This window comes from Helicoverpa armigera, chromosome 17 (genome assembly GCF_030705265.1).
Source record: "Helicoverpa armigera isolate CAAS_96S chromosome 17, ASM3070526v1, whole genome shotgun sequence".
Classification (NCBI taxonomy): Eukaryota; Metazoa; Arthropoda; class Insecta; order Lepidoptera; family Noctuidae; genus Helicoverpa; species Helicoverpa armigera.
The window spans coordinates 207,023-226,490 of NC_087136.1; the positions used below are offsets into that span (position 1 = coordinate 207,023).

Sequence of the window (19,468 nt, forward strand, 5' to 3'; positions counted from 1 at the left end):
CTCTGCCACTTTAAAACACAGCTTTATTAGTTTCCGAAAATTCTAATCTCGTTTTTTCTTACTTTTCTTCCTTAAGAAGAAGTACTTAACGAAGCAGGTAAATAAAATAATAGACGATAATAACTTCCGTAAACGATGGGCGGAGAAATAATGTATGAATATAAGCAAAAACGCTTTGAACCCACTTCGTTTGATGTTTGGGCGTACTGGAACGGCAAAAAAGTAAATTTTTCATCTACCCTCAACTCGAAAATAGAATCTACATAAGCGTTTATATCTGAATACAGAATTAACACGGGCACGCGCTCGTCATAAATTATCGTAAAGGAGTCATTAGAGGCCGATAAAAGTGAGATAACTAATAACTGAACGACCAGCACTTAAGTCCTGAGGGGTGAGAGGACGACCATTGAAGCTCACTCACAGAGAAACGTTTCTTTTCTGATGTGATTTTTTTGTGTGCCGAATTGCAGCGGGGTGTGTGAGGGGGTGTGGGCGCGCGCAGGGAGGGGGGATGGCCGGGCTCAGGCGTGCGCACCCGGCAGTGTCTAGCCGGTCGGCGGAGCGCACGCACGTCCGCGCGGTGCCTCATTCCGCTCGGTCCCACGTTGGGCGCCATCAATCTATACCGCGATGTCGGCGCGCTCGAGCCGCGTGTCCAAGTAAGCCTTATCACGTGTGCCACTGTGAGGCCAGTGCTTAGTGATGGATCTACTCTAATTAATAGTTCAAGTGATCTGTGTTTACATAACAAAGATTTCAGAGGAAAAGTTAAAACAAGAATTTCTCAAGACCGTCGATTGAGTAAAACAAACGAAATAGTGTTTACAAAAGTAACATAGTGGTAAAGTTATTACAGTTAGTAACAATACGAGTGTAGTGGCACGTGATATTTTCCCTCTAGAACGGAACTTCACAGAATAGGTAAGTACTTTCTCAGTAAGTAAGTTTACGATACACTGCGGATGATTGATATGGCAAACTTACTGGGCCACTGGGCCGAACAAATGTTTATTGTGAACAAACAAAGTTTTGGCTATTTCTGAAAAAGGATCACCCGGCGGCGCTACGCAGATACCCGTAAATACAAATATGTCGCCAGTGACACTTGACAGATGTGTTTCGTTATCATTGTTTAATTACCCGTTGCGTAACTAACATCAGCGTCAGTTAAGTAAATAGGTCAAGTCTGCGTTGAGTCGCGTCTGTGGAGCGCTGCGTCGCGCTCACTCGCCGACGATCTTCAAATTGTTTTTAGAGCATTGTGTTCAATTGAAAAGGCGCCACTGAGGAAATTATGTGAACAGAAAACTTGGGAACAAATTATAAGTAGAGTGGAGTGTCCCCCGAGCACCGCCACCATTATTTGCTTCCGAACTTAACAAAGTTTTTTTTCATATTCCCCAAGGAATTAATTAAGTAAGGATCACTTTGCGAACAAAGAGATTCGTATTTCTTCGGTTCATTATCTCCATTTTGGAAAATAGCTTGTAATTTAATATTCTTTTTTGCGACAATACTTAAGGGACCTTCGTTAAAATGACATTGCTTTAAAAAGATTTTCAGATTGCGAGGTCAACGGTACTGATTTGTTTTTTTTTTTTTTCAATTTGTTTGAAGTTTGGGTAAAGCGCACTCGTTCATAATTAGGAACGAGTTTCTCTGATGCTGGTTTGGCGTGTTCATCCTAGTAAATCCGTAGTGTTGTTCCCGGCTCGTCACAATACCACACAATCAGCGTCAATTCATCAAAATCTCTCGGAATATACTTGTCATGAGTATTATTAAAGAAACAAAAAGCAATTTTGGGCGCCACGCGAAGCAATCTGTCACCGCGCGCGAAGAGGAATAAGTCAACAAAACAAAAAGTTGTCACTTTGGGGTTGGGAGCACCGATATTCAGTATTAATATTAAATACCGCCAGTACGCAGCGAGCCGATGTTTGTACAAGCTCCGTGATTGGTGGATGGCTCATTTCAGTGCGTATTATTGCGAGGAAAAATATCATATGAAAGGGTATGAGAAACATTGACATTCTCATATGTGAGGTCCTTGATAAGATTGACAAAGCAGATAAAGGGTCGGTTATCCGTCGGTGGTTTTATTATTATTCGGTTGTATGTGCAAGATGACTATGAGTTGTAACGCGTATTAGTGTGAGAGTGGTGTTCACGTCGTGAATATTGTGCAGTAATTGTAAGCACTTGGCGGGTCTTAATGGCTTCATTATCCGGAGCTGACGTCATGCTCATTCGCAGCCGATAACGGATCATTACGGAGCATCAGCCTCACGCTGCACTAACTGGGGACGCTTTACAGATCTGCTCAAATCAGTTGAGATTACAAATAGTAGCGCACTGTATTAGTGTAATATTTATTACTTATTTATTAAGAAAGTTGATCAGAGATGAAATAAAGGCTCTTGTTTAAATAAGCCCAGTTATACGCGTTTTTTTGTCTATGAGATTTTATTCAATTTTTTTTTTGTAGTTCATTTATTTATTTGACAACATATCATTTACATTTTTAAATATTAAATTTTAAAAATAAAAAGAGACATTTATTATTATGAACGGCTATTTTTACAAACAGATTTTTATTAGCGATGGTCCAAAAAAAACCCAGAGTCGATTCAGACAAATTAGGTATCAATAGCTTTATTAAAATGCACAATTTACCCCACCGAAAAAAAATTGCCCATATCCATGGGATATATGAGTTATAGACGAACAAAGTATATATGAAATAATCGTGAATAACTTGTTATTTTTACCAGTTTTTTCAACAGCATTATATTAATAACTAGCTTTCGCCCGCGGTTTAACCCCCGTCCTGTAGCCGGATAGTGACAAAAACCTTCTCCAGGGTCTAAGTTACCTCCCCTCTAATTTTCAGCCAAATCGGTCAAGCCGTTTTCATGTTATGTCGTGACAACGGAAAGTGGGTTTCATTTTTATATAATATATAGATAATAATCACATCATCAGGTATCTGTGGAGATCTAAGGGGGAGGCCTATGTTCAGCAGTGGACAATATATTATACAGTGGATATTTCAAATAATGCTTAGATCACGGCTCACATTTTTTTGGAATTAAACCGAAGTAACATTATGTGAATAGAAATTATGTATGTATTTACTGAGTAAACATTAGAAGTGTTAGTATAGATCACAACTTGTCGGTCAGCACACATTCAAGTGCTATTCGTTTTTTTGAAAGGAAAGCAATAAGAATTCTTCATGAGATGAGAAACACATCAATCTCTCTTGAATAATGTCAAACAAATATCGCTCACGGCACTGACACAAAATAAATTGTGTTTCGAGGGCCCGAGAATGTGATCGACACAAACACGCCTGTGACAACGACGGTAACAATTAACAATCGAATCTTTTATCTTATCTTAAAGGGAAACAATAACGTGTCCTTGTTGTGCGAGATATAAGGAAATTCCTACACATCAATATCTGAGCACCGCTCAAAGACAAAGGATCAATAAGTAAAGACGCACATGTACCTGTTCAGGGCTGATTTCTATGGATTCCGGGAAGCTGAGGACAACAAAGGCTGCCTTAATTCTATCTTTCATCTCAACTCGAAACTTAAGAATATATTGAAATAAAGAAAAGGATAAAACCGAAGTCCTTTGCAGTGGCGAACATAGCGACGCGTGATGATTTCCATCTAAAAGTTTGTGGCGAACAGACGAGCGTTCCGACAAGTAACTCCGCAGGGACCAGTGCGGATGAATAGGATAACACTCACCATCCTACACTGATATTATATCCGAACCTAGTAACGTGATACAGTTAGCGTCCACTAGCAGTCCGGTGCTACGTCTCAGTGAGTCAGGGTCGACGAGGCAGCCACTCATGAACAAGCGTATCTCGTTCAGCTGGGAAAGGACCCTTTTCAATAGGCTTTCTGTAACTGCGAGAGATTATTTGACGTTTTTATATAAACGAGCCAATGGCCGAGATAAAATATCTATTGTGAAATCTAACCGAGATCGGAGTGGAGCTGGCATGAAAAAAGTAATTTATCTCAGCTCAGATTTTAGAATTCGCTGCGTGGAGGTCAATATCTAAAGAGAGAACCGAACTTAAACAATGGCTGCCGAATATTGTGATGCAAAACTGGTTTTATTTGTTGAGCTCGTTGCGATTGTACGCGAACCGTTCTACTGCTAAACATTTTATTTTATTCTAGTACACACGATAAAAGAATAAATCTAAACGCGAAATTGTGCGTTACTACGTTTATTTTGTAGGAGACATGTTTGTGTTTTAAAACGAGAAATTAATCATATTTGTGGGAAAAAGCGGCGGGTAGGGTAATAAATAATGTGAAACAGTGAGCAAAGTTGGGATGAAATAAATATGAACTGTTGTGGAGCCGAAGAATGTGAGGGAAAATGAGAGACCAATTGACCGACGATATACTGAGACACAACGAATTACTGAGCGGAATCGCGTCATTAGATATACGATTTAGATAACGGGAGCGCGTTAATTAATCATTGTTGTACTTATGTGCTACACGACATTTCGATTAAATAGACTGTTGCTTTAAAATATGAGCTTCACAATCTATTCATTGACATTGAGAATACTAGTATTGTTGACATCTAAGTTACCATAGAATAGATAGGAGAACTTCCAGGATTACTTCCTCAAGATATAAAAATAAAACGAATCCAAGCAAATGACAGTCGTACCCGATATGATAAGGCGTAAGTCTAGGGTTGTTTAACGGACGACGATTTTTGGGCAAATCTCGTTCTAAGATCGAAATCCTTTCCGTTGGTAATGGCTTTTGCCACCACAGATATCAGACAAGTTACATATTCAAACATGATATATGCACACTAATGTATAGTAGTTTATAACATGGTGAGCGGAATTAACGGACGAGTGCAGGAGGCATAATGGGCCTGTAATAATCCTATAATTTTAAGATCAGAACTGGTTCCGGGACTAAATATAAATATGTATATTGGTGGTGTTGGGGTCCCGGGCGGGGCTGGCTCAGTGGGCTGGTGTCCATGACGCCTGGAGCCGCCGTCACGCCGGCCGCTCGGCCGCCGCAATTTATTGGATCGCTTGAGAACTGACCGGCTATGAAATATGGCTGCCGTGTGCGCACTGATTTATCACCACCGACACTATGAAAAATTACACGCTCCCATTGAAATGTTGAAACTATCGCGGGCCCCGACCTCCTTTTGAGACGCTTTTAATTATCTCCGCAGCGAATTTTATAAGAACATCTTTCTTTCTGCTTAGCGATTCTTTTTTGTTCGTTAGTAGTGCTTTTGTCATTTCTTTTAGAAGTGGAGCGGGATTGTTATCTTAGTTTGTTTTGTCATTACTTAAAACTTAACCTGGCAAACAGGATCAACAAACACGAGGAGTGTTTCTTTCGGCATTATCTAATGAAATGTGTTGTTTATTCCGACGCTCGTGTAATTCTGTTTATGTTGTACTGATTGCGGAAACGTTTTCAAGTTGTTGTTATACAATGTATTACATACCAGGTAAATGTAACTGCTGAAACGAGAGTTCAACATGCGACTATTGAAATTATTCCAATATTCATAAGTAGGTACATTGAAGTAGCTGGAAGTTTAGCATAGTTTGGGCAACAATGAAGCCGTCGCCTGTCTGCACTGTGGTCACGTCGCCTGTCGATATTCTATCGAGCGGCCCTCCAGTAATTTATGGCTCCGAGCATGCCTTTATGAGTTATTGCCTCACCGCCCTCCCGTCCTACGCTTCTGTTTATAGCGGACGAAAAATTAAAAAGTCTCCTAATTGAGCGGTCAAGTAGGTGAGCTTATGGAATAAGATTTATTGGCTGACGGTCGAAGGTTCAGTAAGACGACAAGAAAATATGTCGCTGTTCCCTCCCGAAGTTCATTGTTAGAAGCGCATTGGGTCACCATTAGGTAGATGTACAAAGCTTATAGGCAATTTTGCGACTGGTACCTATTTGTGTCGTGAAGTTAAACCTTACAAATAGCTTTGCTAAACTCTTAATGATGCCATGAACAAGGCACTCAGCTGTTATTTTGTGCTTAAAATGTTCTCAGACAATGTTATGATTTAACACCTAATTGGATTAATGTTTATAATCCTTGTAACAACGAAGTAATCGCCGGCTCTCTGATACAATGAATAGCTTCAGGCTTGTATTTAACGCTTTAGCTGATGTTCTTATAACAAGACATTGTCATGAGAAATTCTAAGTATTAGCACTAAGTATTATTTCTGATTCACAAGCATATTCGTTCAAATATTTTATGGGAGGGGACCAAAAATTATCCTATGCATTATAAGTTCCGGGTACCAACCTAGTAGATAGGTTTTCATGATTGAATAAAACTTTCTAAAACTAAGTATGTCAGTCAACACTTAGCGCGTGTTTGCGTAATCGGAACAAATCGAATAGAATCGCATAAATCAAGTTGTTGAACATCGATCAATCGGTTTGGTTTGCACTTCACTTCGCTATTGAACATTCGCTTATAAACGAACATCGAATTGCGTTCACATTATAATTATCTGCTCGTCAATGTTCCATTTTGATATTATATAGGTTCTGATTAATCACATCTAATTCTAAATTATAAATAAGCTCATTACTTCTAATTTAGGAGCGCAAGAGGTTTAAATTTAAGTTCTCATTTTATAAATGTTAATTTAAATCCAGAAAATCGTGATAAACCTGAATAAATAACCGTAAAGCAAAGATTTCTGGAAAATACTTCTTAAAAGTTAATTACAGTTTCAATTTACGTTTTAAAATTTAAAGAGAGTTCCAAGTAGGTAGTGCAATATTTCAGTCGTGTTACACAATTTACGTGCAACTATGTCCCGCAGCTACATTTTCTTAACCCATATACCGTGATCCGAATGAAATCCACGCAACAAACTAGCAAACCTTTTCCAACATCCTTGAGGAACATTAATTAAATAAATTCATAGTAAATGATAGTGAGTTACGCAAGCAGTGGAGTACTCGTAAGCCGGCATTATCGTTAGTTCCACTTCGATCCGGTCGTTTGTAACCTGCGACTTGCTTTCATACTGCATTAGTGGGATAACAGCTATGTTTCAGTACCACATATTCGAATAAACTATCATTCAACTAATCTGCGCTGCTTTTTATCTAGTTTGTAGGCAAAGCATGTCATATTTTATTCCCTTTATGCTCGGATATGAGCTCACATTATTATGATTAAAATGAATATTGACTCATGGCAGTAAACCACATAGTTGGTTAAAGTTTATTGGGTTGCGTGCAGGCATGTGTTCTCCTTAAATGAGTTAAACGTGAAAAGTAAAACTTGAAATAAATTTTCAAAGGAATTAATTAAAAAATATTAGGATTTCGGCAAATCTAACACATGCGTTTTACAAAGCGCTAAATACGTGTTTAGTAGCTGTTTAAAACTACAATTATCTGGATAGACATCAAGATTCAAGAAACATAATATCCAAAAGGTGGCAACACCGCTGCACTATGAAATGGAATGGAGCTCAGAACAATAGGTCGGAATAAAATGGACGCCGACCGACAGGTAACCCCCAAACTCCATAAATTCCTCGAAAATTGGATTTAAAAGTGCTGAAAAGTTGAAACTCTCCGGAGCCGGGCGCTGGGCAGTGAGCGAGCGGGCACGGCGCGGGCACGGCGCGGGCACGGCGCGGGAACGCTTATTGGAAATTTATTTGCACTTCAATCACAAATTACCTGAATTGTTTTCTTTGATGTTCCGACGACTTCAGTGGGGCGTTATGTCTTTTTATTATCAACGATGAGATAACGGATATTTTGCGAAAAGATCGTAATAAGTTATATCTTATTCTAAATATGCACTTTTCAGTATTCCAGAGAGAAAATTTTATATATTAAACTGTGTGCCAGGTATTGTGGTTAGTATGTTTTCATACTATAACCATAGATCACTCAAAGGTTGATACAACTTCCAAAATTTATTTTACATGAACCACTACAAAATAATTTCACGCTGTTATAACATGAAAATTTCTTCTCGGTGAAATTCAGGTTTTATTAATTTTAAATTAATTGGTATAAATTAATTCTTGTGAAGTTCCATCATAGCAGGTATAACGAATTTATGTGATAAAAAGCATACGTGTCATAATATAAAAAATACTTCCAATGTGAGGCTGAGCAACTAATTAATCATTATGCGCTTAAAATTAAATAGGGTAGTGTCCAGGGTCGAAATAATGAAATAATATTTAGTCCGCTTTTTAGATAATCAAAAAATATTGGATACGTATTTTTTCTTTTTTTAATTAAACATAAAATGACAAAGATAATACACTTCAAAAATTAGGAGTGGGGGCCTTTTACGTCACAGTGTCCTGAAAATTGTAGCAACTTGTGACGTCACACTCAACTTTAACACGCTATATCTTAACAAGTTCTGATCCAATTTAAAAAAGAAAAAATACGTATCGCTTAATTTTGGACAATCTACAAGACGGACTAATTATTATTTTTTAGGAAACTAGCCTATTATGTTGATACTATATCGAAGCGAATTTTTCGTGTTACAATGCTGTTCGACTAGCTGTATTAGGCGTGGAAAATTCTATTACCTATGCACAAGAAACAGCTTTTATTCTATCTTAATTCGAAAAAAAAAAATCTTGTTTCTAAGGCAAACTATAGCTCTTTCTTTTTTCAGTCTTGAACTATTATTAGTACCTAAGTAGGTCCTTTGTAAAAAGAAAACCTACTCAAAATTATAAATGTGTGAAACAATCTTTGTTGCCATAAGGAGCAGTTTGTCATGTTAAATTGTTTATTTAGCTTTGGTGAACATAATGATACGTAAATAGCTGTTCTAAAAACCACCTCTTATTTCATCGGTGATTTTGGCCGCTTCTTTTGAGTGATTTTGTTAAAAACATATGAAGTAAACTGAGTGCTTGTTAAAATAAATTCTACATGTTCCTACACAAATATTTCTTTGATATGTAGCAACATATTAAATCAAAGGCAAAGAAATCAAGTTACAAAACAAAGTTTCAATAAATATACGCAATGCGACAGGTGAGTAATACATGTGTACCGTATAGTCGAGGAGTTGTGATCCAAAAGCTTCGGTAAACAACACGCGAGGAGTTTGCTGAATACGAAGTAGATCGCGCTCACTTCACAACTCGCTAATGTTAACATTTTGATTAGCAACTCTTTCAGTACGAGTAACGTGGGGGATACATGGGAAGCAATCGTGAAATGTTTCATAGAAGTCTTAATCTATAGAAAATATTCTATCATGGCCACCGTGGAAATATTCAGTAATCAAATATGTTAAAAGATGAAAAATTAAGTCCAAGTAAGCTTATATGTTGTGGGCGTAACCAGGAGTGGTTTCAATATAAATTATTGAAAAGGAAAATCGCGAAAGATCATTCATCATCATATTTATAAGCCGGAACGCGTCCATTATTGAACGTTACTTTAGCTGTAGAATGTCGCGACTAATGAGGAAAAACGATTTTTTATGGCGTGTGTGCCAAATGTTAATATATTGGCGCTGTTGCGGATGTGTGACCGCAACGATATTAACTAAGTGGCTAGCTTGCTCATACTACCAACATAATACAGTTTTTCTGTATCAAAATAAAACAGCTTTTAGTGTTCTTTTATGTCTGAAAATCGTTAGCAACGACTTTTTAATACAGTCAATCCCTACATTTTATTACTCACTGAAAACATTCGTATTTTTCATCGAAATGAAAGTACACAGATTCTGTGTATGTTCAAGTAAACGGTAAACAATGTTCGCTAGTGTTGTTCTGTTTTAAATATCGCGAGCGGCGCGAGTGGTACGCACGGCGCGGTTCAATCAGCGCATGTGTACGCGGCTTAACGCAGCCGACGCGGGGCTTATTACTATTAAACTCGTTGCAAAAACGTTCCCAACTCCCCGATAACAAACTCGCTCGTTAAACCGTTCGCTTTCCAAATGTTAATAAACTTGTGTTTTCTTGTGAAACTCATACATACACGCCGTAATAAAACGTATGATAATTCTGTTTATATACAACTGAAAAAATATTCCCCTGAGCTGAAGGCGTTACGGGTGACTTGCTCTATGGCTGCCGGTTGACTTTATTATTTCCTTTTATTATATTTTTATACAAGTGTGTGCGGTTTATTGTGTAATACTAGCTTCTGTTTGCAGCAGTGAATCAATTTCTGTATATTTGTAGCTGATCTGTCCGTGACAGTGATAGCCCGGGGACTGACTTACTTATTGTATAAATATCGAAGTTAGACTGATTCGGTATTTTGGATTAAGTTATTAAAAAAGGTTCGTTATAAATATTTTGTGCAAACATCGGCTGGTAGGTAGTTGCTTATTAAAATGTCTACATAATATAAGGGAATATTTAATTCTCGGTTAGAAGCTTGTTAATGGATTAATCTGAAACGTATCTATTTAAGGAGTATCTTACAAACGTAGAAATTACAAATATCGTAAATGTGTATATCATAAACATTCATTGTTTGTACGGCACGTGTTGTTACTAAGATAAAACGACTGATTCATTTGGGAACGACTCGCTTCTTGTTCGCGCACCAGTTCCCTCAAAAAGTGAGTAACACTAGAGGAATTAGCTAGTATAAGATAAATTATCTATATCATAGTAAACGCAAGCTGCATCAGATAGTCGAGTATGAAATGATTCGTAACGCTAATTCAGTTTAGTGGCCGTGTTGCGGTTTGGCAGCGAAGCGCTATTTAAGCCTAATATCCAACGATTTTGTTCGCATTGTACTAAAAGCAATAGGTATAGAGATAATTTGATATGATACAACGGAAAACATTTGTATTTTATCTAATTTTTATTGAGAAAAAAGAAAGCAATATATTACAGTCCATTACTAAGGTTTTATTGTGTGATATTTATTTAGGAAACATTTTAAGAGGTCTTATAAAGCGAGCATCATTTTGTAACGCGGCCTGGTTCCCTCAGGAGGGCTCTAAGCACTCGCTCGGGCGACGTGTGACGGACAAGCAATTTGATTAGGAGCGAGCTCCCGTCTCCGCTGCTGTCCTGGTACCTATGCGATACTTCACGCTGATTTGATGCTTATTTGCCATGAAGAATTTTAAGATATCTGCTTAGTTAGTTATATGGATTTAATGATAATTTACTGTTTTGGTGAGTAAAATATAGATATTATTTATATTTTAATTATTGGTACTACAGTAAAATAAATAATTTCATCTGTCAAAGGACAAAATTTGCTTTCTGTGTTATTGTTAAGTCCTTATTTAATTTATGTTTTCTTACACAACGCTCATAACATTAATTTAATACATTTCCAACGAAGTAAAATCCATTGTTTGAGGTTGTTCTCTCATGCTCCCACAGAGGGAGAATGGCATTGTTGAATTATTTGTATTTCCTATGACTCCGAGTGGATTTCCTCTGACTTTTCGCGAAGGGGACTCCTACAGGAAAATCTTGTTATTGCCGATTTTGATACTCACGGTCTTGAACAGGAAACCTTCGTCACGAATTTATTTCCGCAACCGACAGCGTTACTAAATGAATTGAAATTTAAAAAATAAACCGGATTACTTTAACAGTGTCAGTGGTTATTTTGGGATTACGGCAGGTTACACTGGTTCAATAGTAAGTTTTAACGAGATTAACGGATAAAATTGGAGCATAATATTAATGTCAGCTCACACAAATTTGAAATAATATTGAATAGCGTTGGAGGGCTCGGAGGAATACTCCTGTCTGACAATATTAATCCGGCTGTTGCTAGGCTCTGGCTTAAAGCTAAATGATAGACAGAAATATATTTACTTACCAATATATTTGTGATTATGAAGAGGCTTTTTGTGTTGTTATATCTTCAAGTCATGCTTCTCTTACATAATATTTATTGTTTGGTTTATATTGACCTACGGTTAGTACTCTGGTGAAGTATTCTTAGAAAAATATTTCGTATTTATTTACTTGAAATCCCACTTCTTGACATTTGAATTTTACTCTTCAGTAAATATTGTTTAGAGGTTTTTTATTATATTTTGTAGAATAACAAAGGAGAGTAGACTGCCAAAAATATTATTATGTTATCATTGGAAGGAAAATAGAAGTACCTACTTAATTATTTCCCGAAGCTGACACTATTAGTTTTTCGAGTAAAACTAAAAGTCTGAGAAAACACTAGGCAGCTGCGAATTTAGCGGCAAGTTGCGAGTCAACTGCAGAAGTGGGTCACAGTGGACTTATTCGATTGGCTCACCGCTCTCTAATATTGATGGCAGACTTTACCAGCGCTGTCTATTAGTGCACTTGCCAACGAAAGCTTCAAATATTTAAAGAAACCCGAATGCATTTATTTCTTTGGTAATTTCGACGTACACTGTGAACTCGATCTCTGGAGTAATCGATTACAAGTTAGTATGAATGGTGATTGTATCACATGAGTTGGCGTGCATCGAGTGTGCGTCTATCATTTCATGTCTCATGTCAAACGGTAACAGATTCGTCGCGAGTGTGTATGTCGAAGCACGAATATATGACATCACGTAAATTTTATTACATTTTGCAGTAAAAACGGTTACATACTTAAGTATAAATTATTTCAATTATGACGATCCGTGGCACGTATTTTGGCATGTGAGGCATATTGTTAAGAACGATACAGATATCTTCCAATATTAACTTTGTATTTCCGTGTTAAACGGATATTTGAACAGAACCGCTGTTTTATGCCATTGTCGTGGAAGTCAAAAAAATACACTGAATAAAGACCACGTAAATGAACGCAAACCAATTCAGAGAAGAAGTGTTTCATGCAGCTTTGTGTGAATTTTATCTTTCCTGTATTTTTTCAAGTGGATTGTGTTTTTTTTCGATTATTTTACCCACAATTATGTACTTTCTTTGTTGATATCACAGGAATCTCTCCAATTGATGTAATTTGTATGTCTTTCATAAAGTAAAGCGAACTGTAACGTTAATATAACTCACAAAAGAATGATATTCATAGAATTGTCCTTTATAAAGCACACAATGGCTAGAGGTATGTTTATCAGATGTTGTTCATTTTTCCCGCGTGTAGTTACAGAGGATTCCACTTGTGGCACATCACGCGACAAGGCAATTCACTTTATCGACTGCTACTCACTATGTTATCTTAGAAAACTGACGAAATTATGATGATGATACTATAGCGGGTGATCGAGGTGTCGATTTGAATGGAATCTAAAATTATATTATAATAGTGTGTACAACCAATTCTTAAGTTATGTTTGAACACTGCCATCGACAAAAGTGCAATAACAAAAAAATATGTGTAAAATCATAAATATCACCTGGCTGAGAAATATCGAGTCTGCGAATTGTCAAAATTCCGTATAATATTGCAATGAATTTCAAAAAGGCTGCGTAAGTAATTTACCCTTTGTGAAAAAAGTCAGTGAAATAAAAGACAATTGTTTTTCCCAAACGAAATTAATTTCGCTGTGTAATCGGTACGTAAATATCAATAACAAACCATTTTACCACACTTTTCACCCCAAGTTTCGTACAGAATTTAAAATAGTAAGCTCTCGAAAATACATGCTTTTATTCGACATCTCTGTGTATTTTTACAAGAATTCGAGATAACGGGTAAAAATTCTGGCTGTATTTAGAGCAAAAACTAATAGGGCGGAACACGAGCCGCTGAAAAGTTTGTATAAATTCCTTCATGCTCCAAATGTAGGCCCAATTTCACGAATACTAAAATCTATTGGCTATCATATTTTTATAATATTTTCGGGTCTACTTCACCGAACGTACAAACAATTGGAGACTGTTGAATTATTTTTCTATGTGAAGAGTTCTTTTTAAATCAGACAATGGGTATCAAGCTAACTGTATAAAATAATATTGTAACTATATAAAATTATTATCAAAGTACCTACAGGCTAACGATAGCCAAACTGATTAGGTATTGTGTCATAGTATTCTTTATACCAGGACATTTTTTGGGATTCAAGAAACCAACATAGATATATTACAAACAGCGGTCAGTCCCCCGAGCCTGCCACTTCGAGCACTAACACCTTAATCTCGTGACTTACCTGACCAGCTCCTCGACAGGAGCAGCCATTACTTCCGCCAGTTAGCCTCCTCCTCCCGCCATTTCACTAAATTCGGCTTACACTGATGTCTGACATACTTTGTACCTCCGCATTTACTTAATGTCATACTTATTGTTATCATCAAAGTTTACGTCTTAAAGGTAAGCACTATCACCGCACACATACTTGTGTAAGCGCTCTGAATATTCGGTAATCCACTAAAGATCCAACCAAATAAACTGACTGTCGACCTTATACAATTGTAACAGAGTTTAGATTACAAGGGGATGGTAAAGCATGCACGACAAGACTCCTGCCCTCCATTAAACTAAACTTCTCAGTTATAAAGTTATCTGTAACAAAGTCCATTTCCGAGTAAACAAGACACATGCAGGGTAGCGCGCGCACACAGCCGGCGATGTATAGCGCGAGGATCAGCTTCGTCGCTCGAGTGCCACTCCTTGTACTGCGGAGGGGGCATCAGTTAGATTATCTTTGAAATCGTCCGCCAGCGCTGACCCTTTGTTTAATTAATGCCATTCAAGTTTAATTCCATGTTACTTGAACTGATTTGTTTATACTCTATATTAGCTGTACTTAATATATTTAGGAAAGCGCTCGAGATACGGCTAATATTTGAATATTTACTCGGGAATATTAGAATATTGGCAACGGTAAAGTGCGTCGTTATAATAAAAGAGGTCGTTCGATAAAGTATATCAAGTCCAGGGGATACAAGGTTAAACATACCGAGTTACTTAGATAAATATACCGAAGAGAACGGTCTCGGGAAATCTCCGCGATTGCTTACATAACTAAAACATTTTTTGTACATACAATTTGGGTATCGGACATTTTTACAAAATAAAAGTGAATAGATATTTTGTTACCGTGTTCAAATATCGAATTGGAATATCTTACCTTGTAAATACTTTTTAAGTAAAGGGAAAAGCGAGCCAAATTACTTAGTAAGTAAATTAATTAGGCATTTCACAGCGACACTGGGTTTTTTCCTGTTTCTCCAAGGTTGACCTTTATAAATACAACATAATTCCGTGTAACATCAGCATCCCATGCCCTCAGTCCAAGGTTCGATTCCGGCTGAGCCAATTGATTGATACTCGTGATTGAAGGCTCTCGGGTTACACTATTGTACTGAGAATGTTTTGTTTTCGTATTAAGAATATTAATAGAAACATATACGGAAACGTTCGTATAAAAAGCAAGGACGAGATGAAAGTCTTATTGGCCTAATAGCCTTTTCAGTCGTTTGGGTCTAACTCGATCTTCCCTTACAGGTTCAACCATCTTCTTAAATAAACAAAAGCACGAAACCGAACGACGAAGAACGTTAACTCCAACGAGACATCATAATCTTCGAGAAGTTGAAACTCCCTCCATACATAGTAGTGACTGTACGATTGAAAGGGGATCACGTAATAAAACCGTCTAACCCTCCACCCTCCTCCGTCCGTCCTGTCGTCCAGCAAGTGAGCTACTTACTGCGCTAAGTTAAACCTTGACACTGTTCCACTGCGCTGCACTCCGTGTACAAAGTGTGAGAGAACAGAATCGAGTTTGTTTGACTAGACAAACATTTTTACATTAACTTACTTTCCAATCATGTTTGCTGTGAGTTTTAAACAATAGCCTAAAAAAAAATACCTTAGAGTAGTTTGATTTACTTCAAAATCGAGAAGAAAACACAGTTATGCTTAGTTTTGGCAATAATATTAAGTATGGAAACACCACAATGCAAGTGGTTTGCTGGTGGATTGGTACTAAAAAGGGATATTAAGCTAGCTCTAACAAGTAGCTAGTTATTTTAAAATGCAAGGAAATAGAGTACAGTAAATAAGAGTGCACCATGTCAAGAATAAGGAGCAAACATTAACATGATGTAGTCAGGTTTCTCCAAGTGCGGGAGTATGCGAGCGACGTGCATCGGAGATGGAACAACGCGGCCCTTCACCTCGAAAGGTTAAACTGTGTCAAACTTTAGTGTCTCAAGCCCGGATGTTCTTACTAAAGGAAACGGAGCACGATTTAATTTCCTGAGGATGCACAAATAGGGATGTTACGTTGCTGTTACGTTGTTACTTCCAAAAAGCTGACAACTGAAGTGCTGCCTTCAAACTGTGCCGACAAACCTTCGCTAGACATTGCATTGGAATGTTTAGAGCCGCTAGCTGAACCACTGACCCATAGCATGGGTAATTTAATTTTTTGAAGCACTACCAATGCATGACATAAAGTTGGGCTTTTTATATAATACTGCACAAATGGCATAATACTCTCAAAATATTTGTGGTATATCTTTGATCCCGTGACACAAATTGATTGAAGACGCATCAGGATGCCACATCCAGTGTTCACGGCTCGTGACGTCACTCGCTCACAAACTCCTCTTACTTTAATTTCCGTTCTTTCTTACTCAATTTGCTAGTTCTTTGAAGCGCCGTATGCAAAGCCGATATACCCGCGATATTAAGCAACCTTTTTTATTTAACTTTGTTGTTCCAAACTTTGTTCAAAATAATTTGAAGCGAACAAGTTACTAGCTTTTGTTATTAGGTCTCCGTTGATTAAGGCGCTCGGATAAGTTTTGTACAACAAAATTAAGATTGATCGCTTTCTGGCTAGTATTTGGCATTTCTTAATTTATTATTCTGCTTTAAATAGACATTTCATCGGCTACCTTCCACTACTAAAATAGTATAATCAATCTCGCAGATATATTAAATAACGTCTAGCTCTTGTTATATTGAAGTGCTTCAAACTAACAAGGAACTTTAGGTACTAAATCAACATCAGCCTGAAATTCTCTGGGAATTATTCAGAATAGACAGGTTAAATAATTTTCGCTGGTGAAATTTCCGTGAACGTGATCCGCGCACAACAAAGAGCGGCTCCAACAAAACTATCTAGCCATACAAATCTAGCTCATAATTGAAAAGATAATTCAGCGGAGATCAGTGGCGGCGCGCCGGCGCTCTCCACTCAATGAGATGGGTTGCCGTCAGCGCACAATGCTTGTCAGCGGCAGGCGCGAGCGGGCCGCGTGGTGCCGTGTGCCTCGCACTTATTGTACGGATTGATTGCTGCTTAATAGTTGTTTCAAGTGACACCATCATCACCCATATTTTCCAAAATGTAATCCTCAAATACGAAAACTGAAACTGTTCGCTAGACAAGAGTTTCCTCATATTGTCATCAGAATAACTAATGTACCGAGCCAAGAAAAGTAAACAACATTCTTCAGAGAAACTAGCAAACTGACCATATTTTCGTGTAGTAAATAACGTGGAGGATCGCATGAATCATAGAGGCCTTGCACCACGGCTAAACGATTGGCTTTCCTCGTGAGTTATCGCCTTCCCCGCGTTAATCGCTCGCATGATTGATGGGCGCCGGCGCCGGCGAATTGTTAAATAGCCATTTTAGCTAAATACGGGAAGATGGCGGAACGGCTGCGCGATTTCAATTAGTTACGGCGCTGCGACGCGCCCGATTGTTTCTCTTGATCTCAGGATGATTGTACGAGCTGGTTACACGGTAAAGAGTTTCATATATCTTGCGGAAAAGGGAATAACTTAAGCTGAATACAGATGCGCTGAAATAATTTTGTTATTTTATGGTCGCCAAAAGTAATAACTCTCTTTTGGAGGTTGTGACGTTCTGATTGCGCAATTAACATTCAATGCGCCGAAGGAGCCCTTTCTGTGCAATGGTGCTACAAAAGCCCTGAACCATCAACGAAGGTAGTGCAACCCCCTTTTTTTTAATGTAGTGATCATCAGTGTACCTACATTTTTTATCATTTACTCGGGACAGTATATAAAAATTATCTATCTTTAAAACATTGACCGTTATGCATAAATAGGCAATATTTACCGCATCCATTGTGTGGAATAGAAGTTGTGACACGTTTGAATGTAAGTTATTCAGAGCATAGGATAATAAAAGTGCGCTGGCCGCCGTCCCCGATACTATCCAATACAAGTGATTGCTTGAGGATTAACTGCCTCCAGCAACGAATGCTGGCTCACTATTAGACTCGGCTGCGATATCCGAGGCGATAATTTCCACTAACTTAACGTTATCTTGCAATATTTTCAACATTTTGGCAAGATTCCTGAATATTTGTTCGAGCGAAATCTGGGCCAAATTCACAAGAAGACTTTAAGTTATTGAAACATTTACAAAAGCCACAATCAGAAACAGAAATGGTTTCTTTGAATTCCGCAGCAGAAAGACTTGCAGTTACGACGATTAAGGAGTTAGAAACTTGTATAATATCAGACGTTCATTGTGTATAGAGATGGGGCACTCGATTCTTCTACGCAGAGAGAAACTTCGCTGATAGGACAATGGATCTCAAAGTTCGCTTGACGAGGAATTTTCAGCTTAATCAAGTTAAACTGGAAAAATGTTTCAATTAGTTTGCTAATTAACAAGTATGCGGAAAATGAGACGTTGTTAGAAGTTCAAGAATGATGGGATGACGTCGACTACATCGGAGTAATAGAACCGCCTTAGGAGTTCATTCAAGTTGAAGGTAATGGGATTGATAATGAGACTCCTTAGTAAATAGAGGTCGGTTTAGTCGGCTATTGTACTGCTGTAGCGTTAGTTGAATAGCTCGTTTACCTTAATCGATACAAAACGATTGTGGCTGGGCTCGACGCTATGCGATAAGTCACACTTGAGAGTCTCAACTGTATATGTGTCTGACGTTTACATTGTACTGTGTTTTCTAGGACTATTCTTACTAGACTGCTTATTATAACTATTATTTTTATAAAATAAATGATGCATCAAAAACGTCAGGGTAGAATAATGTCGTACTAACAAAATACACAATTTCACTGAAAGGATCAAAGTAAACAAAGGACCTTCATCTACTAAATATATTTATGAACACACACGAGGAATTCGTCAAGTTTATTTACTGTGTCCCTGAAGTTTGGACAGATGACCGTAAAGTAGGTGATGTGGAACAATTGGCTGATTTTCAATAACTCTCCCGAAGTTATGAGTATGTTACTGGGTATGCTTGCGTGCGCAAACAACTACTTCACGCTTGGCTGATTCTATTCCGTAAACGTCTGTAACTTATAAACTAGTTGGCCTAAATGCTGCCTAAAAAACATCCAACATGTTTACGCCAAACCGGGGCCCTCATGCGCCAATAAGTCAAAAAGTTTTTTGTTATTTCGGTGGCGCGGGCCCGGGGTGTTTCGGGGTGTCGAAATCGGCACATTTACTAAAGTGTTCCACTAACTTTCTCCATATGAACTCGAGTGTCGTCGAGTTAACTTTTTAT

At 37.8% G+C, this 19,468-nt stretch overlaps 1 protein-coding gene across 3 annotated transcripts in view; it reads left to right on the forward strand.

Moving 5' to 3' along the window:
* Positions 1-533: 533 nt before the first annotated feature.
* LOC110377239 (fibroblast growth factor receptor-like 1) overlaps positions 534-19,468 on the forward strand; it is a 142,758-nt gene continuing 123,823 nt past the window's right edge. For all 3 annotated transcript variants that reach the window (XM_064038865.1, XM_049846138.2, XM_049846139.2), the window contains exon 1: positions 534-924. The gene's annotated coding sequence lies outside the window, so the exon portion shown is untranslated. The remainder of the gene's footprint in view (positions 925-19,468) is intronic.